The sequence below is a fragment of the Schistocerca nitens genome, chromosome 1 (assembly GCF_023898315.1).
Source record: "Schistocerca nitens isolate TAMUIC-IGC-003100 chromosome 1, iqSchNite1.1, whole genome shotgun sequence".
NCBI lineage: Eukaryota > Metazoa > Arthropoda > Insecta > Orthoptera > Acrididae > Schistocerca > Schistocerca nitens.
Genome location: NC_064614.1, coordinates 186,673,328 through 186,689,232, shown reverse-complemented (window position 1 = coordinate 186,689,232; position 15,905 = coordinate 186,673,328). Strand labels below are relative to the sequence as shown.

General features: G+C 45.3%; 1 protein-coding gene across 2 annotated transcripts in view; it reads left to right on the top strand.

Moving 5' to 3' along the window:
• LOC126245033 (uncharacterized) overlaps nt 1–15,905 on the top strand; it is a 336,256-nt gene that overhangs the window by 164,206 nt on the left and 156,145 nt on the right. The window contains exon 1 of one of the 2 annotated variants that reach the window (XM_049948286.1): nt 6,564–6,760. The exons of the other annotated variant lie outside the window; for it this stretch is intronic. The gene's annotated coding sequence lies outside the window, so the exon portion shown is untranslated. Of the gene's footprint in view, nt 1–6,563; nt 6,761–15,905 lie in introns of those variants that run through there. 2 annotated transcript variants of the gene reach the window in all.

Genomic DNA, 15,905 nt, shown 5'->3' with positions numbered 1-15,905 from the left:
AACTAAGTGCCGCTTTATTTACCATTAGGACAGTATCTGAAATAAGTGACATTTCAACACGAAAAGTAGTCTACTTCGTATATTTTCATACGCTCATGTCATATGGTATTATTTTTTGAGGTAATTCTTCTGATTCAAAGAGGGTATTTTTGTCTCAAAAACGGGCTGTTCGAGCTGTGTGTGGTGTAAGTTCGAAAACCTCTTGTTGACCCCTATTCAATAGTCTGGGAATTTTGACATTGCCCTCACAGCTTTCACTCAGTTAATACTAGGCAGAAATCAAATCTGCATGTGGAATGCACTTCCTTGACTCTTGTGCAGAAAGGAGTGCAGTATTCTGCTGCATCCATTTTCAATAAGCTACCACAAGAACTCAAAAATCTTAGCAGTAACCCAAACACTGTTACGTCTAAACTGAAGAGTTTCCTCATGGCTCACTCCTTCTATTCTGTCGAGGAGCTCCTGAAAAGAGCTAAAAAATTAAGCAAATTCCAGTGTTACATTGTTGATTTTCTTTATTTAAACTTACGACTTGTCGCCTGAATATGTTTCTTATATTTCATTTTATCTGTTTCTACAATCGTGTTATAATTTCATGTATTGACTCTTTACATGACCATGGAGACTTCTCCTTAATGTGGTCCCACGGAACAATAAATAAACAAATAAGTAAATAAATAAAAGGATGATGCCTATTCAAATTTTGCGCCAGTCGCGTAGGAGTGCCTCTTTTTGCGTCACCATGGCGATGCAAATCAGGTTTGTTTCAAATACTCACTGTAACGGTCGTGAACTAATGCCCCTTTGAGATTGGACGCTGTGAATTGATGTTAGTCAAGAAGACCTTTAAAGCGACAAAGACGCCATTATCAGTACCTAAGTGGCTTAGAACGAGGTCGTGTAATAGGGCTACGTGTAGCTGGGTGTTGCTTCTACGATACTGACAACAGACTTGGCAGCAATGTAGCCACTGTAAATGGCGGGAAGCGGTGGTCACGAGAATGTACGGTCGCAATAAGACCAGGGTCCGGACGGTCACGTGGCGCTATCGAGAAGGAAGACCATCGTGTTCAGCTCATGGCTCTGGCGCTTCGTACTGCACCTGCAGCAACAACCTGAGCAGCATTTAGCACAAGAGTGACACAATGAAATGTTATAAATCTGTTACTTCTAGGACAATTCCGAGCAACACGCACGGTAGCGTGCAGTCCATTCACCCCAAACCACTGTCATTTGCTACCTCGGTGGTGTGAAGCGAGAGCTCATTGGGAGGCAGGGTAGGGGTCTACATCTACATTATTACTCTGTAATTCACATTTAAGTGCTTGGCAGAGGGTTCATCGAACCACAATCATACTATCTCTCAACCATTCCACTCCCGAACAGCGCGCGGGAAAAACGAACACCTAAACCTTTCTGTTCGAGCTCTGATTTCTCTTAGTTTATTTTGATGATCATTCCTACCTATGTAGGTTGGGCTGAACAAAATATTTTCGCATTCGGAAGGGAAAGTTGGTGACTGAAATTTCGCAAATAGATCTCGCCGCGACGAAAAACGTCTTTGCTTTAATGACTTCCATCCCAACTCGCGTATCATATCTGCCACTCTCTCCCCCCTATTACGTAAAACGAGCTGCCCTTTTTTGCACCCTTTCGATGTCCTCCGTCAATCCCACCTGGTAAGGATCCCACACCGCGCAGCAATATTCTAACAGAGGAAGAACGAGTGTAGTGTAAGCTGTCTCTTTAGTGGACTTGATGCATCTTCTAAGTGTCCTGCCAATGAAACGCAACCTTTGGCTCGCCTTCCCCACATTATAATCTATGTGGTCTTTCCAACTGAAGTTGTTCGTAATTTTAACACCCAGGTACCTAGTTGATTTGACAGCCTTGAGAATTGTGCTATTTATCGAGTAATCGAATTCTTTTGGAACTCATGTGGATCACCTCACACTTTTCGTTATTTAGCGTCAACTGCCACCTGCCACACCATACAGTAATCTTTTCTAAATCGCTTTGCAACTGATACTGGTCTTCGGATGGAAATGGAAATGTCGTGTGGCTAGGGCCTCCCGTCGGGTAGACCGTTCGCCTGGTGCAGGTCTTTCGATTTGACGCCACTTCGGCGACCTGCATGTCGATGGGGATGAAATGATGATGATTAGGACAACGATTAGGACAACACAACACAACACCCAGTCCCTGAGCGGAGAAAATTTCCGACCCAGCCGGGAATCGAACCCGGGCCCTTAGGATTGACAGTCTGTCACGCTGACCACTCAGCTACTGGGGCGGACGACCTTACTAGACGGTAAATTACAACATCACCTGCTAACAACCTAAGAGAACTGCTCGGATTGTCACCCAGGTCATTTATATAGATCAGGAACAGCAGAGGTCTCAGGACGCTTCCCTGGGGAACACCTGATATCACTTCAGTTTTACTCGATAATTTGCCGCCTATTACTACGAACTGCGACCTTCCTGACAGGAAATCACGAATCTAGTCGCACAACTAAGACGATACCCCATAGGCCCGCAGCTTGATTAGAAGTCGCTTGTGAGGAACGGTGTCAAAAGCTTTCCGGAAATCTAGAAACACAGAATGAACTTGAGATCCCCTGTCGATAGCCGCCATTACTTCGTGCGAATAAAGAGCTAGCTGCGTTGCAAAAGAACGATGTTTTCTGAAACCATGCTGATTACGTATCAATATATCGTTCCCGTCGAGGTGATTAATAAAGTTTGAATACAGCATATGCTCCAAAACCCTACTGCAAACCGACGTCAATGATATAGGTCTGTAGTTCGATGGATTACTCCTACTGCCCTTCTTAAACACTGGTGCGACCGGCGCAATTTTCCAATCTGTAGGTACAGATCTATCGGTGAGCGAGCGGTTGTATATGATTGCTAAGTAGGGAGCTATTGTATCAGCGTAATCTGCAAGGAACCTAATCGGTATACAATCTGGACCTGAAGACTTGCCCGTATCAAGCGATTTGAGTTGCTTCGCAACACCTAAGGTATCTACTTCTAAGAAACTCATGCTAGCAGCTGTTCGTGTTTCAAATTCTGGAATATTCCATTCGTCTTCCCTGGTGAAGGAATTTCGGAAAACTGTTGTGTTTTTCTGATGAAAGCTGGTTCTGCCTCGGTGCAAGTGGTTAGGAGACGGCCAGCTGACGACTTGCAACCAACCTGTTTGCGTGCTAGACACACTGGTCCCACACCTCGAGTTATGGTCTAGGGTGCGATTTCTTAAGATAGGAGAAGCACCCCCGTGGTTATCCCACGTACCGTCACTGCAAATTTGTACGTCGATGTGGTGATTTGTCCTGTTGTGCCGCCATTCACGAACAGCATTCCAGGTAATGTTTTTCAACAGGATAACGCTCGCCCACATACCACTGTTTTAACCCATTATGCTGTACAGAGTGTGAATATGTTGCATTGACCTACTCTGTTATCAGATCTGTCTCCAGTCGAGCACATACGGAGCAAAAACGGACGAAAACTCCAGCGTAATCCACAAAGAGCATTAACCTTTCCTGTATTAACCACTAATTGCAACAGGCTGGAACTCCATCCCACAAACTGACATCCGGCACTTGTACAAGACAACTTTTAGCCGTCACGATGGTTACTAATTTACCACATTTGCAAAGGCTTATGTCGCGCTAACAATAACCTGTGATCTTGCAATGTTTATCACTTAAATATGTTCTTAGACGAAAGTATTGCAGAAATTTCATTACTCTACATGAATTACTTTTTTTTGTTGCGATTTTTTTTCCGTGAGTGTTATTACCATTAACCCAAATTATCAGTGCAGCAGAGAGCAGAGTAAAGAAAGAATTAGAGGTGGTCATAATATTTTGGCCCATTTGTGTATCTCATGTAGACAATTTTTTTCCAGTCACAGCTAACGTGTAGCGTATCACGTTTCTAAAAACGTAGTTTTCTATCCGAGCATGAGAGTGGAAATGGTCACCTTTGTTTTCTTTGCTCATATCCTGGTCTTGTATAGTTAACGCTGCTTTCAAGATTCGTAAGTTCGCGTTAATCAATGAAGCAAGGAAGCGTTTCGAGGTTAATCACAGATGAAAAATTCACAACTCATACATACGAAGATTTTCGTGAAATATCAGGTTGTACGGAAACCGTTGTCAGTATTTTCCATGTAATGTTGATCGAAAGACCTTTCCTTTTCTCGTCGCCCTCTTACTACTCCCCCTTTTAGGCTATTTAAGCTTGTTACAGTTTCCTTTTTCCTTCTGTACGATTTGCTGTATTAAGATTCAGGAAATCTTGGTTTAGACAATAACTTATAGAAACGCCTTGTGAAGACAAAATACGTCGTAACGGCGCTAATGTTTTCCGTACGCAAAGAAATTCTCGGACGAGAAATTTTTCGCCTTGTTTAGTAAGTCAGTGTGAAATGGTCTTCTCACATGAAATATGAAGCATCGTTTTTCATCTATGTGAAGCCACTGCGAACTTTCGATTAATGAAGTTTATGTTGTCAACTAAATCAGAACATTGTCGTCCTCAGAGAGAGAGAGAGAGAGAGAGAGAGAGAGAGAGAGAGAGAGAGAGAATCAACTGTCTTTTACTCTGCAGCACAAGTCATCCAGCATGTAAGGCGCGATATCCATGATGGACAGTACTCAATGCGCGTACGTGCTCCAAATATTCACAGCAGCGTATACATATGAACGGAACAGCACTTGGCTGCAAACTTACTTCAATCAACGGTGCCACTCAAATACCACACCACACTTAATGTACCAAACAAGCGCAACAAGTTACTACTTAAGTCCGTGGGCTGAGACACGAGTCAAGCAGGGTTGGCCTCTGGCCAGATGATTTTTTCCCGTTTATCGACGCCAGTTTCTTACCATCTTTCGCAGCAAATTACAATTGTCTACATTGGGATTCTATTGCCATTCCCTGCACCATGCGTCAATTCGTTGCAGATCCTCCTGCATTTCAGTACAGGATATGTATAGCGCCGCCATCTATCGGAACTTAAAGAAAGGGCAGTGGCAAGCTGGAATATTCCGTGATGTCTAACAAATTCCGCATTTTTTCAATCGAAGTTGACCGAGTAAAGAAATGTTTTGCTTCACTTGTTGAACGCCCCTCATAGTATGTGAGAAAGAAAACGAAAGATACATTTCTTAAATGTTGAAGTTAATGCATGTCTGAGATAGTGTATTCTGTTTGAGGACCGTTCTCACTGTTATATGTCTACTAATCGCGAGATTTTGGCGCGCAGAGTGTAGCTAAAATGTGATTCTTGAAGTTTTCCCGGCGGACATAATGTTCCATCATCTTTCGGGCATGCACTCGGGACAGCGATATTTCGGCTAGAAACCTCCCAGCCATCTTCAAGGCGAGTCGGAGACTGAGTTCATAGCATTTGCGCGTGCCTACTTATACGGAGAGTCACGTGATACAAAGATGCTGAGGATTGAAAGCGCATGCGTCAAAGATATCAAAGTCGCCACTACTACCCTAGTCATAGGTAAGATGTATATAGCAAAGATAAACATATAAGCGCAGAGTGCAAACAAAATAGTGCTGCTGCGAATCCACAGTGCTTGTAAATAAATAATTAATCTTCAAAAGTGGTAACATCTGTCGGAAGCGAAGATGCAGAAATTCTGTCCGAACGAAGGTGTGAAATAAGCGGTTTCCAAGCATTGTCAAGATGAAATCCTTCGTCACGGTTTAGCAGGTTGTCGCCTAGTTGTATTTCTACAGCTTCCTTAACAGCTGAGTCCCAGAAAGATGAAGCAGTAGTTAAAATCTTAACATCTTTATAATCCATGGCATGGCCAGTAGAAATGCAATGTTAAGATTTTAACTACTGCTTCATCTTTCTGGGACTCAGTTGTTAAGGAAGCTGTAGAAATACAACTAACAGACAACCTGCTAAACCGTGACGAAGAATTTCATCTTGACAATGCTTGGAAACCGCTTATTTCACACCGTTCGGACAGAATTTCAGCATCTTCACGTCCGACAGATGTTACCACTTTTGAAGATTAATTATTTATTAACAAGCACTGTGGATTCGCAGTATCACTATTTTGTTTGCACTCTGCGCTTATATGTTTATCTTTGCTATATACATCTTACCTATGACTAGGGTAGTAGTGGCGACTTCGATATCTTTCACGCATGCGCTTTCAATCCTCAGCATCTCTTTGTATCACGTGACTCTCCGTATAAACAGGCACGCGTAAATGCTATGAACTCAGTCTCCGACTCGCCTTGAAGATGGCTGGGAGGTTTCTAGCCGAAATATCGCAAGAAGAATTGTCGCTGTCCCGAGTGCACGCCCGAAAGATGATGGAATATGTAGCTAAAATGTTCACAAAGCACCACTCGAAATACTTTTGCGCACTTGTGGTGTTCCACAGATTCAGCTGTACTTCACTGAAGCCTAATAGCCGTGACAGTTGACCCTGCCCGAAGCTGTATCTGCAGGCAGCGTGACCGTAGTTGACGTTTCGCCAGTAGTTATCGCTCCCGGGCGTAACGATGTCAATGCGGCGACGACCGCGAAGGACGGCCACTTACAATTAGACGCAGAGGCAAACCGAGCACTGCCCAGCTGCCGACAAAAGAAGTGGTTCAGAGGTGGCTCAATCGACGCCCCCAGCTGTTCCGCGCAGTGCAGAAAGTGACGGCGAGAAGCAAGCTCGCTGTATTTATTGCTGTGTGTCGCAGCGTACAAGACCGCCTAGAGGTAAGAGAGTTTGGCAATATCGCAATACAGGGTACTTTTACACAGCATTTTCCACCTTTTTCAGACATTTCGAGGCGTAGCTCCGTATCTATTGAAGCTTGGGAGTTCAAAATAGCATCTCTAATGTAGCAGAGGCATCCTCAAACCTTTCTTGTTCGGGAGTCAAATTACGAGGGCCACTCCAAAATAAATGCGCACTATGTTTGTAAAAATACAGTTTTCATTCAGCATGTGTGAAAGTTTTACAGTGTGTAAGAACATCCTTCCCGCTTGTTTTCAAACTTAGTTCAACCTGTTCCCGTGAATGGCGCCGTCACAGCATGTCTTCAAGATGGCTGCTACACTAGACGTTCGTCAGAAGCAACGTGCTGTCATAGAATTCCTGTGCTGTAAAAACGAGACATTGAGAACCATCCGCAAGAGGTTGAAAAAGATGTATGGAGATGCTGCTGTCGATCGCAGTGCAGTTAGTCGGTGGGCAACCAGGTTACGTAATGAAAGTGGGCGCGGCAATATTGAGGATTGTCCTCGCAGCGGCAGGCCTCGTACTGCACACACTCCAGACAATTTGCAGAGAGTTAACGAATTGGTGACTGCTTACAGACGCATACGTGAAGACACTGAAAAAACTTCAAGCTCGACTGAGTCGTGTTCGACCACATCGGCAAAAGCAGGATTTTTTGGTGTTGCACGACAATGCATGGCCACATGTCAGTCAAAAAACCATGGAAGCGATCACAAAACTCGGGTGGACAACACTGAAACACCCGCCTTACAGACCTGACCTGGCTCCATGTGACTATCTTCTATTTTGGGAAACTGAAAGACCCTCTTCGTGGAACAAGGTTTGAAGATGATGACTCCCTTGTGCACGCTGCCAAACAGTGGCTCCAACAAGCTGGTCCAGAATTTTACCGTGCGGGTATACAGGCGCTGGTTCCAAGATGGCGTAAGGCAGTTGAGAGGGATGGAAATTATGTGGAGAAATGGAAATGTTGTTCCTAAAGGATGTATCTACACACTGTAAAACTTTCAAACATGTGGAATAAAAGATGTTTTTTTTTTTTTTAAAAATGTGTTTCTTTTGGAGTGACCCTCGTACATGTACAAAAAACAAATGATCACAATTCCGGAAAAATTGAATGAATTATTGCTGGCTGCTGTGGCCGAGCGGTACTAGGCGCTTCAGTCCGGTACCGCGCTGCTGCTACGGTCGCAGGTTCGAATCCTGACTCGGGCATAGATGTGTTGATGTCCTTAGGTTAGTTAGGTTTAAGTAGTTCTAAGTCTAGGGGACTGATGACCTCAGATGTTACGTCCCATAGTGCTTAGAGCTATTTGAACAATTTTTTGAATGAATTATTAAAGAGAAAGAGCTTCACAAACTGAGCAAGTCATTAACGCATTGGTCCACCTCTGGCCCTTATGCAAGCAGTTACTCGGCTTGGTACTGATGGACAGAATTGACGGATGTCGTCCGGAGGCATATCGCGCCAAATTCTGTCCAGTTGGCGCGTTAGATCGTCAAAATCCCGAGCTTCGTTGGAAGGCCTTGCGGATAATGCTCTAAACGTTCTCAATTGGGGAGAGATCCGGCGACTTTCTTGGCCGAGCTGGGGTTTGGCAAGCACGAAGTCAAGCAGTAGGAACCCTTGCCGTGTGCTGGTTGGCATTATCTTGCTGGAATGTAAGCCCAGGACGGTTTACCATGAAGGGCGTAGAATATCGTCGACATACTGCTGTGCTGCAGGGGGATGACAACCGAAGGGGTCGTGCTAAGAAAGTTAATATGCATCCCAGACCATCACTCCTGGTTTTCTGGCCATGTGGCGGGCGATAGTCAGGTTGGGGTGCAACTGCTGTGCAGAATATCTCCAGACATGTCTTCCGCCTGGAATCTCAATGACTGGAGTGGAATTGTCTTCGGTGATGAGGCCCGCTTCGAACTCAGCTCTGATGACAAGCGAAGACGTGACTGGACACGCCCCCAGATAGAGATTGAATACCAAACTGAACGTCGCCTGTCATGCAGCCAGACAAACAGGAGTGATGGTCTGGGGTGTCATTTCATTTCATAGCTGGTCCCCTTCGGACCACGGCATCCTTAAAGAACAGCGGTACATTGACAATATTCTACGCTCCGTTTTGCTGCCCTTGATGGCAAGCCATCATGGGCTTACATTTCAGCAAGATAATGCCCGCACTCACACGGCGTGTTTTCACTGTTTTCGAGCATCTCAAACGCTACCTTAGCCAGCAAGGTCGCCAGATCTGTTTCCAATTGAGAACGCTTCGAGCATTATGGGCACGGCCCTGCAACAATTTCGGGATTATCACGATCTAATGCACCAGTTGGAGGTAAATTGGCTCCCAGGACTTGGAGTAACTGTATCAATCAATGCCAAGCCGAATAAATGCTTACATATGGGCCACAGGTGGAGCAGCGCTCATCTTGTGAAGCTCTTTCTAATGAATAAATCATCTAATTATTCTGAAATTGTAATCATTTGTTAGTCTGTATATGTACATCTACTGATTTCCGCCCCCATTCGAATAATTCCTTAGTGGTACGTCGTTTGCTTGTCTTGGAGTGTGTTTCCGAAATGGTAAATATGTTTTCATGTAGGTCTTCAACATTTTTTGCTCACCTGTTTGAGGTGAAAACGTCTTCGGCCAGGAATCTCATTGACTGGAGTAGAATTGTCTTCGGTCTTGAGTCTCGTTTCAAACTGAGCTCCGATGACCAGTGAATACGTGACTGGAGACGCCCCAGACAGCGGTGGAATACCAACCTGACTAACGTCTCCTTGGCTCTATCACCTAATACGAAGGTCACTCCTAAAGGAATCCATAAAAAAATTTTCCACATATATTTCCACACCCTTGATATTTTTACAATGTGGTTGGTTATACATTCCTCAGAGACAAAATGTCATTTTTTTACATAATCTATTTCCACTGCCTTATGCCGCCGTGGGCACTTGTATACTTGCACGGTAGAGGTAAATACCGGCACTTTTGAGCCACTGTTTACCAGTCTTCAGAAGGAAATCATCATCTTCAAATCTGAAACGTCCTGGCAGATTAAAACTGTGTGCCCGACCGAGACTCGAACTCGGGACCTTTGCCTTTCGCGGGCAAGTGCTCTACCATCTGAGCTACCGAAGCACGAGTCACGCCCGGTCCCCACAGCTTTACTTCTGCCAGTATCTCGTCTCCTACCTTCCAAACCAGATGGTAGGGCACTTGCCCGCGAAAGGCAAAGGTCCCGAGTTCGAGTCTCGGTCGGGCACACAGTTTTAATCTGCCAGGAAGTTTCATATCAGCGCACACTCCGGTGCAGAGTGAAAATCTCATTCTGGATCTGCAAATCTCTTTCCACGAAGCGATTGCTTCAGTTTGTCGAGGAAAGGTAATGACATATTGCCAGAAAGGACTGTAGGACGGTTGTTTGTGCTATCCACCCAAGCATTGTGATCTTAATGAATGGCTCAAATGGTCTCTCAATAGCCAGACATAACCATGTCCAGTCAATGGGGGTTCACCTGGATCAGAGGACCCAATCCATTCCATGTGAACCCAGCCAACACCATAATGAAGCCACCACCAGTTTGCACAGTGCCTTACTGACAACTTGGTCTGTGGCTTCATTGGTTCTGCGCCACATTCTAACCCTACCATCAGCTTTCTCTATCTGAAATTGGGACCTGTCTAACCAGAACACGGTTTTCCAGTCGTCTAGGGTCCAATCTATACAGTCACGAGCCCAGGAGAGGCGCTGCAGGTGATGTCGTGATGTGCTGTTCGCAGAGGCACTCGCATCGGTTTTCTGCTGTCATAGCCCTTTAACGCCAAACTTCACCGCAATGTCGTAAAGGATAACTTCGTCGTACGTCCCACACTGTTTTCTGCCGTTATTTCATGCAGTGTTGTTTTTCTGTTACTACTGACAATTTTAAGTTAACGCAGCTGCTTTTAGTCGTTAAGAGAAGGTTTGAGAGATGTGAGAGGTAATGCCTGAAATTTGATATTCTCGGCCCACCCTCGATGCTATAGACCCCTGAATATCGAATTCCCTAAGCATTTCCGAAATGGAACGTCCCACGTGCGTAGTTCCAACTACCATTTTTCGTGTTCAGATTCTGTTAATTACCGTCGTCCGGCTGTAATCATGTCGGACATCTTTTAACATGAAGAATCTTGAGTACAGGTGGCCGCTCCGTCAGTGGATTTCCTTTTTATACATTGTGTATGCGAAACTACCGCCATTTGTATACGTTCATACCGCTATCCCATGACTTCGGTCACGTCAGTGTAATGTCTTTTAAATCTACACTGAAAGCCAGAACGTTGCGACCACCGACCTATTATCGACATAAACTCGCCCATGCGATATTAGTCAAATGGCGGGGCTCGTCTCTTCCCATGTGATACTAGCGTCAAATGGCGAGGAGTGACTGCTCGTCTCTCTCTCTCTCTCTCTCTCTCTCTCTCACTCACTCACTCACTCACTCACTCACTCACACACACACACACACACTCACTCACTCACTCACTCACTCACTCACTCACACACACACACCATGTCGTGCATGTAGTGTCACTGAGCGTCCTGTCCGTGTGTACAATACAGATTGTGATGGCTCGGAGGCTCAGCCTGAGCATTTTGGAAACTGCGCGACTTGTCGGGTGTTCGAAGAGTTCTGTGATGAGTGTTTTCAAAATGAGGTGAACCAAGCTGCAACCACATCCACATGTCGTGGCGTTGGGCGGCCGCTCCTTCTCACAGATGAGACTAAAACAGCACAGGCGGGAACAGTGGCGGAAATAACATCAGACTTTAATGCTGGGCAGAGTAAAAATGTGTCTGAACACACAGCGCGCCGAACACTCCTAACGATGGGCCTCCGCAGCCGAGGACCCATGAATTGGCAATGTTAACACCACGATATCGACAACTACGACTGAAATGGACTCGTGACCGTCGGCACTCGACGTTGGCACAGTGGCAGATAGTGCATTGGTCTGATGAACCCCAATACCTTCATCATGTCGATTGGGGGGCGCGAATATGTCTTGTTCAAGAGGAACAGCTTCTTGACACCTGTACCGCAGGACAGACAAGTTGGCGGCTGCTCCATTATGTTCTGTGGAACATACACATGGGCATCTACGTGTCCGATGGAGCTCACGTAAAACACTATGACGGCCAAGGCGTTTATGGTTGCACACCACGATCATGTTTACCGATGGCAGTGAGATTTTACAACAAGATAATGCCCCATGTCACAAGGTCAGGAGTGTGACGGAGTGATTCGAGGAACACAGTGGCGAGTTCCAAGTGACGAGCTGTCCTCCCAACCCACCAGATCTGAATTCGATCCAACACTTCTGGGATGTCATTGAACGTGGCGTCCCAGTAGTTTACGGGAATTAGATGAATTGTATGTTCACCTGTGGTGCCAACTCCCTCTAGCAACCTACCAGGGCGTCATTGCTTCCATGTCACGATGCGTCGCCGATGTTATCCGTGCCAAGGATGGACAAACCGGCTGTTAGGTAGGTGGTAATAATGTTCCGGCTGTTCCATGTAAAAGCGCCCACTTTCACTCGTACATACCTCAAAACCAAATGCAGGACGCCTGTATTTCTAGACTAAGTACTCGTAATGTGCTGCATTCCTTAAATGGCAGCTATACTTTTGTTTAGCGTTAGTCCACGGAACGTATTTACCAGGTATTTTATGGTACATTTATAACGATTTTATTAGCGTTTTCCTGATACTGTAAAGTGCCATTTTATTCAGATTGAAATCGTACTAAAATTTTCTCCTCATTTCCGCGGAAAAGTAATCTTTTAAAAAGCAGACGAAAATATTATATAGGCTGTTGACCCTGCAGAACGACAGTCACTCGAATTCCTCGCAAAGTGAAGTTCTTTGCTTCTATCACTTACTCATGTTTTCTATTTGCCGAAAAATAGTTAGTGCACATTAAATATAGGCAACAAATGTTCCAGTAATGAATTTACTAGGTGCGATGTTCCTCTAGGTCTTATCCTTCCCATTGAGGTGACTATATTATGGTCTTAAAAGAGTAAAGAACGCAGACAGAAAAAGATAAGTCCTCATTTTCTTCCAAAGCTCAGAAATAGAACTAAAAGCAACTACGCTAACCTAGTGAGGTGGTGCAGTGATTACCACACTTGATTGCCATTCGGGAGGATTGATTGTCCAAATCTGCTTGCGGCCATCCAGATTTACCTTTTCCGTGATTACCCTAGATTGCTCCAGGCAAATGCCGGGATGGTTTCATTGAAAGGGCACGGTCGATTTCTTTCCCCATCCTTCATGCAGTCCGAGCTTGTACTCCATCACTAATGACTTTGATGTCGATGGGACATTAAAACCGTAGTCCGCTCCCGGTAGCTGAGTGGTGCCGCGTGGGATTAGCCGAGCGGTCTATGGCGCTGCAGTGATGGACTGTGCGGCTGGTCCCGGCGGAGGTTCGAGTCCTCCCTCGGGCATGGGTGTATGTGTTTGCCCTTAGGATAATTTATGTTAAATAGTGTGTAAGCTTAGGGACCTGACCTTAGTAGATTTCACACACATTTGAACTTAAAAACTACCGGCACGGTAGCTCAGCGTGTTCGGTCAGAGGGTCGCCGCCACGGTAGCTCAGCGTGTTCGGTCAGAGGGTTAGCAGCCCTCCGTAATAAAAAAAACTGAGTTGATCGATCAACAGCGAACTTAAACGGACGTCTTACGACGTCCGCCCCGAACAGATGCAACGAACGAAAGCGAATAAAAAAAAGTGGTCAGCGCGACAGAATGTCAATCCTAAGGGCCCGGGTTCGATTCCCGGCTGGGTCGGAGATTTTCTCTGCTCAAGGACTGGGTGTTGTGTTGTCCTAATCATAATTATTTCATCCCCATCGACGAGCAAGTCGCCGAAGTGGCGTCAAATTTAAAGACTTGCACCCGGCGAACCGTCTACCCGATGAGAGGCCCTAGTCACGACATTTTTATTAAAACCTTAATCTTCCTATCGTCATTAACCATTGTGTTAAGGTATAATCTTAGAAACATTTTTATTTATGTCTGTTTTCAGTTACGGGGCCACCTGCAATCATATCTGATGAAATTTGATGTTTCTGCAGATGAATTTGTTTTCTTGATATTGCTAGCGTTTTCAATCTTTTTCTCATAATTTTCGTTTGAGACCTGAGTTTCTCCTGGCGTATACAACTTTCAAATAACTTCCGGGAATTCAGCCAGGTAACACTTTCAGCGACCGCCGATATTTCGGCGGGAGAACACCTTGAAAATGGAGGGGAGTTCTCCCGCCGAAATATCGGCGGTCGCTGAAGGTGTTACCTGGCTGAATTCCCGGAAGTTATTTGAAAATCTTCATATATCTTCTCAAAGCCTATCATATCATACGTAATGCAGCGTACTGAATACTATCCGTGTCATTTGGTGAAACTGTCACATTTTACTTAATGGTTACCTTGTTCAGTTAGAGCGCTTCTCTTTTGCTTTCCTCGTATCTTGCTGCTTCCAACCTCAGATTGCTATAGATTTATGTTTAAAATTGCGATACCTGCATTGTTCACACATGGTGATGGCGCCGATACTCAACGAGTAGCAGCCACGACATTTTATTCACTCACAAAAAGAAACAAATGGCGCACAGATGACATCTTTTGTTCTTTGCAACAACAATGCTACAAGGAAAAAAATCACATCACATCATGATTTCATCTTTTTCATTTTGTATGTGTTAGACATTTGGAGCTTAGTTCAGTTTTGTAAAAGCCTGCACGCCCATTAATACCGTGTGATACAGTTGCCCTCTTTCCGGTGCCAACAAAACTTTTTCTCCCTCTGATCTGTCGCATTACCTTTTCCTAAGGCTCACGGAAACATTTAATGCAATGTCTGTACCAAAAGACTGCCACTGTGCCAACGTCGAGTGCCGACGGTCACGAGTCCATTTCAGTCGTAGTTGTCGATATCGTGGTGTTAACATTGGCAAATTCATGGGTCCTCGGCTGCGGAGGCCCATCGTTAGGAGTGTTCGGCGCGCTGTGTGTTCAGACACATTTTTACTCTGCCCAGCATTAAAGTCTGATGTTATTTCCGCCACTGTTCCCGCCTGTGCTGTTTTAGTCTCATCTGTGAGGAGGAGCGGCCGCCCAACGCCACGACATGTGGATGTGGTTGCAGCTTGGTTCACCTCATTTTGAAAACACTCATCACAGCACTCTTCGAACACCCGACAAGTCGCGCAGTTTCCGAAATGCTCAGGCTGAGCCTCCGAGCCATCACAATCTGTATTGTACACACGGACAGGACGCTCAGTGACACTACATGCACGACATGGTGTGTGTGTGTGTGTGTGTGTGTGTGTGAGAGAGAGAGAGAGAGAGAGAGAGAGAGAGACGAGCAGTTATCCCTCGCCATTTGACGCACGCCCATTGACTGCCTTTAATTATGGTTCACGGCGCGTAGTCCCGGGTCAACTGGCACTTGACAGCTGACGTCAGGTAGAGATGCTCGTTGTATTGCGGAATGTCTTGCACTTTTCAGATACGTATTTTCCTTGGATGCTGTGGTTGCTGCACAATGATGAGCTTTTATTGCCGTTCTGAAATTTCCATCGCGTCCACGTTTCACTGCAACAGAGTAACATTTTCTATCACTTTGGCCTCAGCACACACGAAAGACAGTGTACCTATGCAAACAAGGGGAAAAACTCTGAGGTTTCTGGATTGCAGCCGAATCATTTTGACTTCTTTCCACAATATTTCAGCTGGCAACCCTTCAGCAATCTTCAGGTGAATGTTCGGCACTAGAGACTGCTAGTTTTTTTATTGAATTTCGATTCACCCCCTCAGGGGGAGGGGGGCTGGCAGCAGCGTAATGTGCCGCTCTGCAGCCTACAGAAGAGTTAAAAACACAATGAAGAGATAACAAAATAAAAACAGGCGATAAAACGGTGACTGTTTAAAACTGTAACATGGCGAAAAGTTTTGGAGGTGAAAATGTAGTGGACTGACAAGGCAGCCAGTCCACAGTGACGAGTAGCCGATAGGCACACGTACACACACGCCGACTGGCGCGAAGTCTGGAACAGGATTCGTA